The sequence below is a fragment of the Saccostrea echinata genome, unplaced genomic scaffold (genome assembly GCF_033153115.1).
Source record: "Saccostrea echinata isolate AGI-Se365-2 ecotype Australia unplaced genomic scaffold, CSIRO_AGI_Sech_v1 ptg000054l, whole genome shotgun sequence".
Classification (NCBI taxonomy): Eukaryota; Metazoa; Mollusca; class Bivalvia; order Ostreida; family Ostreidae; genus Saccostrea; species Saccostrea echinata.
This window is the reverse complement of record NW_026889803.1, coordinates 29,452,997-29,470,509: the sequence shown is the minus strand read 5'-3', so window position 1 is coordinate 29,470,509 and position 17,513 is coordinate 29,452,997. Positions and strand designations below refer to the sequence as shown.

The 17,513-nt window shown below is 38.7% G+C and overlaps 1 long non-coding RNA gene across 1 annotated transcript; it reads left to right on the top strand.

Annotated features, from left to right (window-relative positions):
- The first annotated feature begins 16,339 nt into the window (after positions 1-16,339).
- Positions 16,340-16,870, top strand: LOC133205945 (uncharacterized). The gene is made up of 3 exons (XR_009723682.1): positions 16,340-16,512; positions 16,609-16,714; positions 16,811-16,870. It is a non-coding gene; the product is annotated as an uncharacterized LOC133205945 (long non-coding RNA).
- Positions 16,871-17,513: the final 643 nt, after the last annotated feature.

The window sequence follows — 17,513 nt, the reverse complement described above, 5'->3', positions numbered from 1 at the left end:
TTTCATGTTAAGTTGTCATGAAATGAAATATGCGACCTTGAAAACTTAAAAAAAAAACAAAAAACAAAAAAACAATACAAACCAAGCTTTCAAAAAGTTACAGAATGCTCGTATGTAACTATTTAGAGACGAAAGGGGAAATAGCATTGTTGGGAAAAGATCATGTTTTGTGTCCTTTTTAAGATTTGATGAAGTGAGAACTTGTACATTCCGAGTTTTTGTTAGTATATGTTCGTTGGTTTATACATTCGTTTAAGTTCAGCTGCTCAGTACAAATGGGAAAATAGGATATAATACAGGCCCAAAGTGCACGGAGGAGGGGGGTGGGGGACTGTCCTTTTTCTGAGAATAGTTTTTTGTGGCTATTCTTTAGTGGTAATTTCGAGTTTTTTCCTTTTATAAGATTATTTTTGCATGTCAGTTTTCTCTCCTCCCTCCAACGAAACTTTTATTTTTCGAGTTTGCATTTTTCTTTCTTGTTCCCCCCATAGGTGTTTCGAATTGGGGCAATTTATTTTCAGGCACCTCCTTTTTTGGGTTGTCAATCATTTTTGGATACCCCCTCCAACTCCCCAACTTTGAAAAACGATGCTACGTCATTGAAAATTCTAGATTATATGACTCTCTGTCTACATGTATGAATGATGCATTTATAATAAAATCAACATTTTTAGATGAATTAAAAATGGGTTTTTCCCAAATATATTCGGCGTCTCTAGGTCCAGTATTTTAATTTTCAACTTTTAATTTTAATTTTCAATGCGGATAAATTGACCTTTTTCATTATGAGCATGAAAGTTAACAGGGTTTTAATACTTATTCATGTATTTAGGATGAGAGTTAGACATTCATCCTAATTACATACAATCTCTCTCTCTCTCTCTCTCTCTCCGAATCACCACAATATTAAAAAAAGGGGAAAAAAATAAAGTTATAATTTATTATGTTGAATTACGATAAATTTATTAGTTCACAATAATCACCAGATTTGATTTTATCAGAGTAAACAAAAAAAGACCATTTGTACACGCTTCCGGTGCTGTGAATAGTGCTCAGGAATGTAATGGCGGGCAGTCCTTTTCCAGATAATTCACTGATTCTGAAGATTTCAAGATACGAATTGCTCACAAAGATACGAAGTACAGTTTTTTTGTGAGTATTTATAAGATAAATTGTTGTTTTTGCATGTGAAATGTTTTGTAATAGAGAAACAAATTATCTTATGGGTTTAACGGTGAAAGTTGAACAAACAATATTACCAATGGCCAGTGGAAATCTATAGAAAGGAAGTACGTCGTAAATGGTGTAATATACATATTATATTTAAAAATACAGAAAGGGATGATTCTTCCTCCTCGAAGTATCAAATTAACACTACAATCAAATAGTTACTGTCATATCCCAAGACTTGTTAAGTGACAGTATATAATTTTTTGGTTCAGTATAGCAGGGAAACAGAGGAATTTATTTAAACCGTTCTCAGAATGTTTCCCTGTAATTATGCTTCTATAACTGCAGACTTTTTTGTTCATGAAGAAGGAGAAAAATAAACGATGGTTATATTTTTTCTGATGGACTGTGTATGGTTTATCAATTTTAAAATTTACAGTGAATTAAAAATAAAGGTAGTGTTTTTCAGTATAGTTTACTGGATATCCCAATTAATTTACAATTTGATCTGCCAAGGATCACATTAATTGGGCTTGAATCTAAGTCCTGAGGTCACTCAGTTGAAACTTAGCTATTTCAGGTAAATCTGAGTTGATATTAGTGTACAGTGTTTTGATATGACAATAACTAAAACCGAACGTTGAGAATATAATTTTGCAGGTGTAATTATTTACACCCATATTTAAATGATCATTGATGGTTCAAATATAATTTTTCTCCCCCTTTCTCTCTCTCTCTCTCTCTCTCTCTCTCTCTCTCTCTCTCTCTCTCATGATCACGATATTTTAAACTAATCACATTTAATTTTTTTTTTGAGCTAGGCATGTTTTATCGGTTCAAAATATTCACTGCAGGTTTGAGTTTTATCTGTTACATGTAACCTCATAGTATCCCCTTAGTAAATTAAGGACGCATTTCTAAGCACTTACAGTATGTTATGGCGGGCAGGCTTGGGGGTAATGCTAAATGTAATAGTAATGCATTGCAATGCATTACTTGAACTCGAAGTAAAGCTAGTAATATGTATTGCCAAAAAATTAGCAGTACCTGTAATGGTAATGTAATGTATTACCTTCTCAAATCCAGAGTAATGCTGGCATTACATAGCATTGCAAAGCATTATTTTGTATATATCTATTTTAAAAAGTGGTAAATGGACCTCAAAATTATTGTTTGGATAATTTTTTTTAAATAATAGAAATGAATGAAAAAAAGTTAGCCATTTAAATAAACTCTCTGATCTATTTAAATGCACTTTTATATACTGTTGAAAGTACAATTACCACGCATTTAAATTTTCATATTTATAATTTTAGATCAGATTTAATTTCGAAGAATATTTTAAAAGTTTTTTTTTAAATACATCCCTTAAAACTAATTCCTGTATGAGAAACACTAATTACTGTACACTGTAAACTTATAATTGTCACCTTTTGAATAGAGTGTCATCAAAACAATGGCTCTAAGGTTATGTAACAATTAAAACAATGTATTGTTATAAGTACTCCAAAAACCAGCCCTTTCTTCTGACTGTGTTCATGAAACTTTAACTGAGTTAGTCTTGTTTGAGTTGACCATGACAAATCCATTGCACCCAAAGGGAATAGAAGACAGGCATTCTACTTTTAGAAGAGCAAAATGTACATACTGTCCAGTTTGTCAATGCATTTAATTTTTGTTATAATTTAAGGTACTAGATCCAAATAATCTTTATATATCTTTATATGTCTTAATAAGTTTAGTTTTAGTTTTGGGGAGGGAGTAAATTGCTCAAAAAGTTAAATTGCTTTAAAACATTAATAGTTACACAAAAAGTGCATATAGTATATGTTTTATCTTATTGTTTATTGAAAAGTTTCAACTTCCTATGAATACTAAAAAGATATGTAAATTATTTACAGTGTAATAAATAAAAGTACTTGAAATTAAAGTTGAATTATCATTTATCATGTTTAGTTTTGAAGGGGTGGAATGCATGTTTATGAAAATAGTTGCAAAGTTTTGTATTTCTAATTTTTGAAAACCTCCAAAAGTAATGGTAATGGTAATGCATTGTTTTGCTAAAGTAAAGTTTTTTAAATTCACGGAAATGTTATATTTTTCTAACATAATGTATTCCGTAATTTTTTCTTCAACACATTTGATTCAGTTATTTTATTGAATGACTTTTTGATTGATAATTTGTTTTTAAAGTTGACAGTAAAGCATATTTAGTGGAAAATGGGTTTATTAGAGCCATAAAAATGATTTCTGAATATGAATGGGTCAAGTTTACATATTTCATTAACGTTTATATGACGGAAAAGTAAATGTAAAGTCTATTTCATATTTCCAAAAAATGGAGTCTGAACCCATTCTATATGAAAATCGAACATTTCTGAAAACAATTTTACGCTTCAACAAACTCGTTTATTTAAATCACACTGACATCAAACAAAACAAGCAGACTTCGTAGCGTAGTGGTTAACACGTTCAGTCTTACGCCTGACCGTGAGCTTTGGAAAGAGTTCGAATCATGCGTGAAGCTTTTCTTTCTTTTTCAAATACTTTAAAAACATTAGTGAAAAATAAATTATTTGTCAATAATTCATTAAAGAAAGTATAGGAAACTAATGTGTAAAAGAATATATTGACAATATAATTTTTGAAAAAAATAACTTTTCATGAACTTTTAGAATTGAAAAATGTCTTTCAGAGATTGTCCGCACCTTTCAGGGATCGTCCGCACCTTGCACGCATTCATTCTTTCTAAGGTTTAAAGATAACATTAAAAAATGAATACAATCAGGTAAAAAGTTTATTTACAAACATCAGATATTGATTTAAACATTAAATGTTATCTTTAGACCTTTAAATCTTGTTTTTGTTTTGATACAAGATGATGGTTAAGGGTGACTTGGATCCCGTAATGAGGAGGAGTCATCGTCTCCCAGTCACCTGCAGCCGTCATTGGAAGATGCGGTAAGATTCGGGCTTTACTTCCTGCACATTTTTCTGATGTATACTTGCTGACAATTGATGCTTATTTGCCATTTTGCCTTCTAATTAACAGGATGCAGAGCAGCGGCACCCAAGGCGCAGCAGAATGAGCCATTTCAGCAGACATGGAGTTTGATAGAGAAGTTTTTTAAAATTTATTTTTATTCTCCTCCCTACTTTAACATTACTAATCATTGCCCTCTCAACCCACTCTTATACTCTTACCTAACTGTCCCCATTTGCTAACTTCCTTTTCACCTCGTTTTATTGTAATGATTATTTTACATGAATTTTTGTGATTTGTGGAATTGTTTTGAATCATTACTAATTATCTGTCAGTCTTATATTTTCAGAGACGAGGGACGACACGTGAAGTCTGAGGTCGGCCAACAGAAGAAGAGGAGTCCATTTCGCAGCTATGAGCAGTAGCCAACATTGGCCAAAGGGTTAAGTAACAAACTGTAATTGCTGCACTTTGGAATCCCTGTGTTTAAATCTAACTTGATCAAAGCGGGTGGGGTACTCCTTTTAACCTCGTGACTTTCTGTATTAACAGGGGGGCTGTTAGGCAAGCCTGGATCCCACTGTGGGCTACAACTTAATCGTGTGTCAGCAGAGGTGTGGAGAGCAGGGATCGACAGCATCCATCCATGGAAGAAACGGTAGGGTTCGTGTTTAATACCTGTACTGTCTGAATTTCTTTGCCTCGTTTTCTCTTGATGAAGACTGTCACCTCTTTTGATTTTTGTCTTTTTTCTTAAAGAGGATGATGAGACAGTCATGCGGAAGAAGAATTCACAATGGAGGGATCAACTGCGGCCAACCAAAGAAGTGTTGGTAAGATTCAACGTCTATTTGTTCTTTGCACTGTAAATTTTCATACCTTTTCTCACTCGACATGAGCTCTTAGTTTTCCTTTGACATCTTTTTATTTTGTTTTGGTAACAGCAGATGGTTAAGGGTGACTTGGATCCCGTAGTGAGGAGAAGTCATCGTCTACAAGTCACCTGCAGCCGTCATTGGAAGATGCGGTAAGATTCGGGCTTTACTTCCTGCACATTTTTCTGATGTTTACTTGTTGACAATTGATGCTTATTTGCCATTTTGCCTTCTAATTAACAGGATGCAGAGCAGCGGCACCCAAATGCAAGGCGCAGAAGAAGGAGCCATTTCAGCAGACATGGAGCTTGATAGAGAAATTTTTTTTAAAATTTATTTTACCCCCTCCCTACTCTAACATTACTAATCATTGCCCTCTCAACCCACTCTTATACTCTTACCTAACTGTCCCCATTTGCTAACTTCCTTGTCATCTCGTTTTATTGTAATGATGATGTTTTACATGAATTTTTGTGATTTGTGAAATTGTTTTGAATCATTACTAATTTTCTGTCAGTCTTATATTTTCAGGGACGAGGGACGACACGGGAAGTCTGAGGTCGGCCAACAGAAGAAGAGGAGTCCATTTCGCAGCTATGAGCAGTAGCCAACATTGGCCAAAGGGTTAAGTAACAAACTGTATTTGCTGCACTTTGGAATCCCTGTGTTTAAATCTAACTTGATCAAAGCGGGTGGGGTACTCCTTTTAACCTCGTGACTTTCTGTATTAACAGGAGGGCTGTTAGGCAAGCCTGGATCCCACTGTGGGCTACAACTTAATCGTGTGTCAGCAGAGGTGTGGAGAGCAGGGATCGACAGCATCCATCCATGGAAGAAACGGTAGGGTTCGTGAGTAATACCTGTACTGTCTGAATTTCTTTGCCTCGTTTTCTCTTGATGAAGACTGTCACCTCTTTTGATTTTTGTCTTTTTTCTTAAAGAGGATGATGAGACAGTCATGCGGAAGAAGAATTCACAATGGAGAGATCAACTGCGGCCAACCAAAGAAGTGTTGGTAAGATTCAACGTCTATTTGTTCTTTGCACTGTAAATTTTCATACCTTTTCTCACTCGACATGAGCTCTTAGTTTTCCTTTGACATCTTTTTATTTTGTTTTGGTAACAGCAGATGGTTAAGGGTGACTTGGATCCCGTAGTGAGGAGAAGTCATCGTCTACAAGTCACCTGCAGCCGTCATTGGAAGATGCGGTAAGATTCGGGCTTTACTTCCTGCACATTTTTCTGATGTTTACTTGTTGACAATTGATGCTTATTTGCCATTTTGCCTTCTAATTAACAGGATGCAGAGCAGCGGCACCCAAATGCAAGGCGCAGAAGAAGGAGCCATTTCAGCAGACATGGAGCCTGATAGAGAAGTTTTTTTTTTTAATTTATTTTACCCCCTCCCTACTCTAACATTACTAATCATTGCCCTCTCAACCCACTCTTATACTCTTACCTAACTGTCCCCATTTGCTAACTTCCTTGTCATCTCGTTTTATTGTAATGATGATGTTTTACATGAATTTTTGTGATTTGTGAAATTGTTTTGAATCATTACTAATTTTCTGTCAGTCTTATATTTTCAGGGACGAGGGACGACACGGGAAGTCTGAGGTCGGCCAACAGAAGAAGAGGAGACCATTTCGCAGCTATGAGCAGTAGCCAACATTGGCCAAAGGGTTAAGTAACAAACTGTAATTGCTGCACTTTGGAATCCGTGTTTAAATCTAACTTGATCAAAGCGGGTGGGGTACTCCTTTTAACCTCGTGACTTTCTGTATTAACAGGAGGGCTGTTAGGCAAGCCTGGATCCCACTGTGGGCTACAACTTAATCGTGTGTCAGCAGAGGTGTGGAGAGCAGGGATCGACAGCATCCATCCATGGAAGAAACGGTAGGGTTCGTGTTTAATACCTGTACTGTCTGAATTTCTTTGCCTCGTTTTCTCTTGATGAAGACTGTCACCTCTTTTGATTTTTGTCTTTTTTCTTAAAGAGGATGATGAGACAGTCATGCGGAAGAAGAATTCACAATGGAGGGATCAACTGCGGCCAACCAAAGAAGTGTTGGTAAGATTCAACGTCTATTTGTTCTTTGCACTGTAAATTTTCATACCTTTTCTCACTCGACATGAGCTCTTAGTTTTCCTTTGACATCTTTTTATTTTGTTTTGGTAACAGCAGATGGTTAAGGGTGACTTGGATCCCGTAGTGAGGAGAAGTCATCGTCTACAAGTCACCTGCAGCCGTCATTGGAAGATGCGGTAAGATTCGGGCTTTACTTCCTGCACATTTTTCTGATGTTTACTTGTTGACAATTGATGCTTATTTGCCATTTTGCCTTCTAATTAACAGGATGCAGAGCAGCGGCACCCAAATGCAAGGCGCAGAAGAAGGAGCCATTTCAGCAGACATGGAGCTTGATAGAGAAATTTTTTTTAAAATTTATTTTACCCCCTCCCTACTCTAACATTACTAATCATTGCCCTCTCAACCCACTCTTATACTCTTACCTAACTGTCCCCATTTGCTAACTTCCTTGTCATCTCGTTTTATTGTAATGATGATGTTTTACATGAATTTTTGTGATTTGTGAAATTGTTTTGAATCATTACTAATTTTCTGTCAGTCTTATATTTTCAGGGACGAGGGACGACACGGGAAGTCTGAGGTCGGCCAACAGAAGAAGAGGAGACCATTTCGCAGCTATGAGCAGTAGCCAACATTGGCCAAAGGGTTAAGTAACAAACTGTAATTGCTGCACTTTGGAATCCGTGTTTAAATCTAACTTGATCAAAGCGGGTGGGGTACTCCTTTTAACCTCGTGACTTTCTGTATTAACAGGAGGGCTGTTAGGCAAGCCTGGATCCCACTGTGGGCTACAACTTAATCGTGTGTCAGCAGAGGTGTGGAGAGCAGGGATCGACAGCATCCATCCATAGAAGAAACGGTAGGGTTCGTGTTTAATACCTGTACTGTCTGAATTTCTTTGCCTCGTTTTCTCTTGATGAAGACTGTCACCTCTTTTGATTTTTGTCTTTTTTCTTAAAGAGGATGATGAGACAGTCATGCGGAAGAAGAATTCACAATGGAGGGATCAACTGCGGCCAACCAAAGAAGTGTTGGTAAGATTCAACGTCTATTTGTTCTTTGCACTGTAAATTTTCATACCTTTTCTCACTCGACATGAGCTCTTAGTTTTCCTTTGACATCTTTTTATTTTGTTTTGGTAACAGCAGATGGTTAAGGGTGACTTGGATCCCGTAGTGAGGAGAAGTCATCGTCTACAAGTCACCTGCAGCCGTCATTGGAAGATGCGGTAAGATTCGGGCTTTACTTCCTGCACATTTTTCTGATGTTTACTTGTTGACAATTGATGCTTATTTGCCATTTTGCCTTCTAATTAACAGGATGCAGAGCAGCGGCACCCAAATGCAAGGCGCAGAAGAAGGAGCCATTTCAGCAGACATGGAGCCTGATAGAGAAGTTTTTTTTTTTAAATTTATTTTACCCCCTCCCTACTCTAACATTACTAATCATTGCCCTCTCAACCCACTCTTATACTCTTACCTAACTGTCCCCATTTGCTAACTTCCTTGTCATCTCGTTTTATTGTAATGATGATGTTTTACATGAATTTTTGTGATTTGTGAAATTGTTTTGAATCATTACTAATTTTCTGTCAGTCTTATATTTTCAGGGACGAGGGACGACACGGGAAGTCTGAGGTCGGCCAACAGAAGAAGAGGAGACCATTTCGCAGCTATGAGCAGTAGCCAACATTGGCCAAAGGGTTAAGTAACAAACTGTAATTGCTGCACTTTGGAATCCGTGTTTAAATCTAACTTGATCAAAGCGGGTGGGGTACTCCTTTTAACCTCGTGACTTTCTGTATTGACAGGAGGGCTGTTAGGCAAGCCTGGATCCCACTGTGGGCTACAACTTAATCGTGTGTCAGCAGAGGTGTGGAGAGCAGGGATCGACAGCATCCATCCATAGAAGAAACGGTAGGGTTCGTGTTTAATACCTGTACTGTCTGAATTTCTTTGCCTCGTTTTCTCTTGATGAAGACTGTCACCTCTTTTGATTTTTGTCTTTTTTCTTAAAGAGGATGATGAGACAGTCATGCGGAAGAAGAATTCACAATGGAGGGATCAACTGCGGCCAACCAAAGAAGTGTTGGTAAGATTCAACGTCTATTTGTTCTTTGCACTGTAAATTTTCATACCTTTTCTCACTCGACATGAGCTCTTAGTTTTCCTTTGACATCTTTTTATTTTGTTTTGGTAACAGCAGATGGTTAAGGGTGACTTGGATCCCGTAGTGAGGAGAAGTCATCGTCTACAAATCACCTGCAGCCGTCATTGGAAGATGCGGTAAGATTCGGGCTTTACTTCCTGCACATTTTTCTGATGTTTACTTGTTGACAATTGATGCTTATTTGCCATTTTGCCTTCTAATTAACAGGATGCAGAGCAGCGGCACCCAAATGCAAGGCGCAGAAGAAGGAGCCATTTCAGCAGACATGGAGCCTGATAGAGAAGTTTTTTTTAAAATTTATTTTACCCCCTCCCTACTCTAACATTACTAATCATTGCCCTCTCAACCCACTCTTATACTCTTACCTAACTGTCCCCATTTGCTAACTTCCTTGTCATCTCGTTTTATTGTAATGATGATGTTTTACATGAATTTTTGTGATTTGTGAAATTGTTTTGAATCATTACTAATTTTCTGTCAGTCTTATATTTTCAGGGACGATGGACGACACGGGAAGTCTGAGGTCGGCCAACAGAAGAAGAGGAGACCATTTCGCAGCTATGAGCAGTAGCCAACATTGGCCAAAGGGTTAAGTAACAAACTGTATTTGCTGCACTTTGGAATCCCTGTGTTTAAATCTAACTTGATCAAAGCGGGTGGGGTACTCCTTTTAACCTCGTGACTTTCTGTATTAACAGGAGGGCTGTTAGGCAAGCCTGGATCCCACTGTGGGCTACAACTTAATCGTGTGTCAGCAGAGGTGTGGAGAGCAGGGATCGACAGCATCCATCCATAGAAGAAACGGTAGGGTTCGTGTTTAATACCTGTACTGTCTGAATTTCTTTGCCTCGTTTTCTCTTGATAAAGACTGTCACCTCTTTTGATTTTTGTCTTTTTTCTTAAAGAGGATGATGAGACAGTCATGCGGAAGAAGAATTCACAATGGAGGGATCAACTGCGGCCAACCAAAGAAGTGTTGGTAAGATTCAACGTCTATTTGTTCTTTGCACTGTAAATTTTCATACCTTTTCTCACTCGACATGAGCTCTTAGTTTTCCTTTGACATCTTTTTATTTTGTTTTGGTAACAGCAGATGGTTAAGGGTGACTTGGATCCCGTAGTGAGGAGAAGTCATCGTCTACAAGTCACCTGCAGCCGTCATTGGAAGATGCGGTAAGATTCGGGCTTTACTTCCTGCACATTTTTCTGATGTTTACTTGTTGACAATTGATGCTTATTTGCCATTTTGCCTTCTAATTAACAGGATGCAGAGCAGCGGCACCCAAATGCAAGGCGCAGAAGAAGGAGCCATTTCAGCAGACATGGAGCCTGATAGAGAAGTTTTTTTTTAAAATTTATTTTACCCCCTCCCTACTCTAACATTACTAATCATTGCCCTCTCAACCCACTCTTATACTCTTACCTAACTGTCCCCATTTGCTAACTTCCTTGTCATCTCGTTTTATTGTAATGATGATGTTTTACATGAATTTTTGTGATTTGTGAAATTGTTTTGAATCATTACTAATTTTCTGTCAGTCTTATATTTTCAGGGACGATGGACGACACGGGAAGTCTGAGGTCGGCCAACAGAAGAAGAGGAGACCATTTCGCAGCTATGAGCAGTAGCCAACATTGGCCAAAGGGTTAAGTAACAAACTGTAATTGCTGCACTTTGGAATCCGTGTTTAAATCTAACTTGATCAAAGCGGGTGGGGTACTCCTTTTAACCTCGTGACTTTCTGTATTGACAGGAGGGCTGTTAGGCAAGCCTGGATCCCACTGTGGGCTACAACTTAATCGTGTGTCAGCAGAGGTGTGGAGAGCAGGGATCGACAGCATCCATCCATAGAAGAAACGGTAGGGTTCGTGTTTAATACCTGTACTGTCTGAATTTCTTTGCCTCGTTTTCTCTTGATGAAGACTGTCACCTCTTTTGATTTTTGTCTTTTTTCTTAAAGAGGATGATGAGACAGTCATGCGGAAGAAGAATTCACAATGGAGGGATCAACTGCGGCCAACCAAAGAAGTGTTGGTAAGATTCAACGTCTATTTGTTCTTTGCACTGTAAATTTTCATACCTTTTCTCACTCGACATGAGCTCTTAGTTTTCCTTTGACATCTTTTTATTTTGTTTTGGTAACAGCAGATGGTTAAGGGTGACTTGGATCCCGTAGTGAGGAGAAGTCATCGTCTACAAATCACCTGCAGCCGTCATTGGAAGATGCGGTAAGATTCGGGCTTTACTTCCTGCACATTTTTCTGATGTTTACTTGTTGACAATTGATGCTTATTTGCCATTTTGCCTTCTAATTAACAGGATGCAGAGCAGCGGCACCCAAATGCAAGGCGCAGAAGAAGGAGCCATTTCAGCAGACATGGAGCCTGATAGAGAAGTTTTTTTTAAAATTTATTTTACCCCCTCCCTACTCTAACATTACTAATCATTGCCCTCTCAACCCACTCTTATACTCTTACCTAACTGTCCCCATTTGCTAACTTCCTTGTCATCTCGTTTTATTGTAATGATGATGTTTTACATGAATTTTTGTGATTTGTGAAATTGTTTTGAATCATTACTAATTTTCTGTCAGTCTTATATTTTCAGGGACGATGGACGACACGGGAAGTCTGAGGTCGGCCAACAGAAGAAGAGGAGACCATTTCGCAGCTATGAGCAGTAGCCAACATTGGCCAAAGGGTTAAGTAACAAACTGTATTTGCTGCACTTTGGAATCCCTGTGTTTAAATCTAACTTGATCAAAGCGGGTGGGGTACTCCTTTTAACCTCGTGACTTTCTGTATTAACAGGAGGGCTGTTAGGCAAGCCTGGATCCCACTGTGGGCTACAACTTAATCGTGTGTCAGCAGAGGTGTGGAGAGCAGGGATCGACAGCATCCATCCATAGAAGAAACGGTAGGGTTCGTGTTTAATACCTGTACTGTCTGAATTTCTTTGCCTCGTTTTCTCTTGATAAAGACTGTCACCTCTTTTGATTTTTGTCTTTTTTCTTAAAGAGGATGATGAGACAGTCATGCGGAAGAAGAATTCACAATGGAGGGATCAACTGCGGCCAACCAAAGAAGTGTTGGTAAGATTCAACGTCTATTTGTTCTTTGCACTGTAAATTTTCATACCTTTTCTCACTCGACATGAGCTCTTAGTTTTCCTTTGACATCTTTTTATTTTGTTTTGGTAACAGCAGATGGTTAAGGGTGACTTGGATCCCGTAGTGAGGAGAAGTCATCGTCTACAAATCACCTGCAGCCGTCATTGGAAGATGCGGTAAGATTCGGGCTTTACTTCCTGCACATTTTTCTGATGTTTACTTGTTGACAATTGATGCTTATTTGCCATTTTGCCTTCTAATTAACAGGATGCAGAGCAGCGGCACCCAAATGCAAGGCGCAGAAGAAGGAGCCATTTCAGCAGACATGGAGCCTGATAGAGAAGTTTTTTTTTTTAAATTTATTTTACCCCCTCCCTACTCTAACATTACTAATCATTGCCCTCTCAACCCACTCTTATACTCTTACCTAGCTGTCCCCATTTGCTAACTTCCTTGTCATCTCGTTTTATTGTAATGATGATGTTTTACATGAATTTTTGTGATTTGTGAAATTGTTTTGAATCATTACTAATTTTCTGTCAGTCTTATATTTTCAGGGACGAGGGACGACACGGGAAGTCTGAGGTCGGCCAACAGAAGAAGAGGAGACCATTTCGCAGCTATGAGCAGTAGCCAACATTGGCCAAAGGGTTAAGTAACAAACTGTAATTGCTGCACTTTGGAATCCGTGTTTAAATCTAACTTGATCAAAGCGGGTGGGGTACTCCTTTTAACCTCGTGACTTTCTGTATTAACAGGAGGGCTGTTAGGCAAGCCTGGATCCCACTGTGGGCTACAACTTAATCGTGTGTCAGCAGAGGTGTGGAGAGCAGGAATCGACAGCATCCATCCATAGAAGAAACGGTAGGGTTCGTGTTTAATACCTGTACTGTCTGAATTTCTTTGCCTCGTTTTCTCTTGATGAAGACTGTCACCTCTTTTGATTTTTGTCTTTTTTCTTAAAGAGGATGATGAGACAGTCATGCGGAAGAAGAATTCACAATGGAGAGATAAACTGCGGCCAACCAAAGAAGTGTTGGTAAGATTCAACGTCTATTTGTTCTTTGCACTGTAAATTTTCATACCTTTTCTCACTCGACATGAGCTCTTAGTTTTCCTTTGACATCTTTTTATTTTGTTTTGGTAACAGCAGATGGTTAAGGGTGACTTGGATCCCGTAGTGAGGAGAAGTCATCGTCTACAAGTCACCTGCAGCCGTCATTGGAAGATGCGGTAAGATTCGGGCTTTACTTCCTGCACATTTTTCTGATGTTTACTTGTTGACAATTGATGCTTATTTGCCATTTTGCCTTCTAATTAACAGGATGCAGAGCAGCGGCACCCAAATGCAAGGCGCAGAAGAAGGAGCCATTTCAGCAGACATGGAGCCTGATAGAGAAGGTTTTTTTTTAAAATTTATTTTACCCCCTCCCTACTCTAACATTACTAATCATTGCCCTCTCAACCCACTCTTATACTCTTACCTAACTGTCCCCATTTGCTAACTTCCTTGTCATCTCGTTTTATTGTAATGATGATGTTTTACATGAATTTTTGTGATTTGTGAAATTGTTTTGAATCATTACTAATTTTCTGTCAGTCTTATATTTTCAGGGACGAGGGACGACACGGGAAGTCTGAGGTCGGCCAACAGAAGAAGAGGAGACCATTTCGCAGCTATGAGCAGTAGCCAACATTGGCCAAAGGGTTAAGTAACAAACTGTAATTGCTGCACTTTGGAATCCCTGTGTTTAAATCTAACTTGATCAAAGCGGGTGGGGTACTCCTTTCAACCTCGTGACTTTCTGTATTAACAGGAGGGCTGTTAGGCAAGCCTGGATCCCACTGTGGGCTACAACTTAATCGTGTGTCAGCAGAGGTGTGGAGAGCAGGGATCGACAGCATCCATCCATAGAAGAAACGGTAGGGTTCGTGTTTAATACCTGTACTGTCTGAATTTCTTTGCCTCGTTTTCTCTTGATGAAGACTGTCACCTCTTTTGATTTTTGTCTTTTTTCTTAAAGAGGATGATGAGACAGTCATGCGGAAGAAGAATTCACAATGGAGGGATCAACTGCGGCCAACCAAAGAAGTGTTGGTAAGATTCAACGTCTATTTGTTCTTTGCACTGTAAATTTTCATACCTTTTCTCACTCGACATGAGCTCTTAGTTTTCCTTTGACATCTTTTTATTTTGTTTTGGTAACAGCAGATGGTTAAGGGTGACTTGGATCCCGTAGTGAGGAGAAGTCATCGTCTACAAGTCACCTGCAGCCGTCATTGGAAGATGCGGTAAGATTCGGGCTTTACTTCCTGCACATTTTTCTGATGTTTACTTGTTGACAATTGATGCTTATTTGCCATTTTGCCTTCTAATTAACAGGATGCAGAGCAGCGGCACCCAAATGCAAGGCGCAGAAGAAGGAGCCATTTCAGCAGACATGGAGCCTGATAGAGAAGTTTTTTTTTTTTAAATTTATTTTACCCCCTCCCTACTCTAACATTACTAATCATTGCCCTCTCAACCCACTCTTATACTCTTACCTAACTGTCCCCATTTGCTAACTTCCTTGTCATCTCGTTTTATTGTAATGATGATGTTTTACATGAATTTTTGTGATTTGTGAAATTGTTTTGAATCATTACTAATTTTCTGTCAGTCTTATATTTTCAGGGACGAGGGACGACACGGGAAGTCTGAGGTCGGCCAACAGAAGAAGAGGAGACCATTTCGCAGCTATGAGCAGTAGCCAACATTGGCCAAAGGGTTAAGTAACAAACTGTAATTGCTGCACTTTGGAATCCGTGTTTAAATCTAACTTGATCAAAGCGGGTGGGGTACTCCTTTTAACCTCGTGACTTTCTGTATTGACAGGAGGGCTGTTAGGCAAGCCTGGATCCCACTGTGGGCTACAACTTAATCGTGTGTCAGCAGAGGTGTGGAGAGCAGGGATCGACAGCATCCATCCATAGAAGAAACGGTAGGGTTCGTGTTTAATACCTGTACTGTCTGAATTTCTTTGCCTCGTTTTCTCTTGATGAAGACTGTCACCTCTTTTGATTTTTGTCTTTTTTCTTAAAGAGGATGATGAGACAGTCATGCGGAAGAAGAATTCACAATGGAGGGATCAACTGCAGCCAACCAAAGAAGTGTTGGTAAGATTCAACGTCTATTTGTTCTTTGCACTGTAAATTTTCATACCTTTTCTCACTCGACATGAGCTCTTAGTTTTCCTTTGACATCTTTTTATTTTGTTTTGGTAACAGCAGATGGTTAAGGGTGACTTGGATCCCGTAGTGAGGAGAAGTCATCGTCTACAAGTCACCTGCAGCCGTCATTGGAAGATGCGGTAAGATTCGGGCTTTACTTCCTGCACATTTTTCTGATGTTTACTTGTTGACAATTGATGCTTATTTGCCATTTTGCCTTCTAATTAACAGGATGCAGAGCAGCGGCACCCAAATGCAAGGCGCAGAAGAAGGAGCCATTTCAGCAGACATGGAGCCTGATAGAGAAGTTTTTTTTTTTAAATTTATTTTACCCCCTCCCTACTCTAACATTACTAATCATTGCCCTCTCAACCCACTCTTATACTCTTACCTAACTGTCCCCATTTGCTAACTTCCTTGTCATCTCGTTTTATTGTAATGATGATGTTTTACATGAATTTTTGTGATTTGTGAAATTGTTTTGAATCATTACTAATTTTCTGTCAGTCTTATATTTTCAGGGACGAGGGACGACACGGGAAGTCTGAGGTCGGCCAACAGAAGAAGAGGAGACCATTTCGCAGCTATGAGCAGTAGCCAACATTGGCCAAAGGGTTAAGTAACAAACTGTAATTGCTGCACTTTGGAATCCCTGTGTTTAAATCTAACTTGATCAAAGCGGGTGGGGTACTCCTTTTAACCTCGTGACTTTCTGTATTAACAGGAGGGCTGTTAGGCAAGCCTGGATCCCACTGTGGGCTACAACTTAATCGTGTGTCAGCAGGGATCGACAGCATCCATCCGTGGTAGAAACGGAGAGAACACGGAAAGAGTATCACCAGCCAAAAGAGGAGGAGTAGTCCATTGCCAAGCTTTGAGCAATAGCCAACGTTGGCCAAAGGGGTAAGTAACAAACTGCATTTGTTCCGTGTGTTGAAATCAAAATTGATTAAAGCAGCTTGGGTATTCCTTTGACCTCCTGACTATCTGTGTTAACAGGAGGATGGTTAGGCAAGCCTTGATCCGACTGTGAGCTACAGCTCCATCATGTGTCATCAGAAGTTTGGAGAGTAGAGATCTACTGCATTCATCCATTGAGGAAAAGGTGAGTTTTTTGTGTAATTCCTAAATTTTCTGAATTTCTTAAGCTCGTTTTCACTTGATGAAGACTGTCATCTCTTTTGATCTTTCTTTCTTAAAGAAGATGAGACCATCCTGTGGAAGAAGAATTCACAATGAAGAGATAGACTGCAGGCCAGCCAACAAAGTGATGGTAATACTTATAGTATTCAATCCCTTTGTTCTTTGCACTGTGATTACTTCATTACTTTTTTTCACTTGACATTAGATATTAGTATTCCTTGAATATTGATTTTTTTTTTTCTGTTAACATTAGGTTGTTTAGTCTTACCTGGATCCTTTTGTGACATTGGCCAAAGGGGTGAGTGACAAAGTGCATTTTTTGCACTTTTGAATCCATGTGTTGAAATCTTTGTTGATCAAAGCACCTGGGGTACTCCTTTGACCTCCTGACTTTTTTGTGTTATCAGGTGGATGGTTACGCAATCCTGGATCCATTATGTGTCAACAGAAGTGTGGAGAACAGAGATCGATTTCAACCATACATGGATAAACGGTAAGGTACATGTGGTAATGCCTGTATTGTCTGAATTTCTTTGGCTCGTTTTCACTTCATGAAAATTTTTTTCATACTCAGTTATTCAAAATTAGTATATCTTGCTGTTGTTTTTGTCAGGGGCATTTAAAATAGTTCATCGATACTCTGATAGGAGAGATATATAGCTTTTGATGGGATAAATGTCTATTATTTCTTTATAAATTAGTGAAGTTGAGATGTCTTTCCCGGAGACCAATTTTTCCACGCAAACTCTGCTAAAATTGTT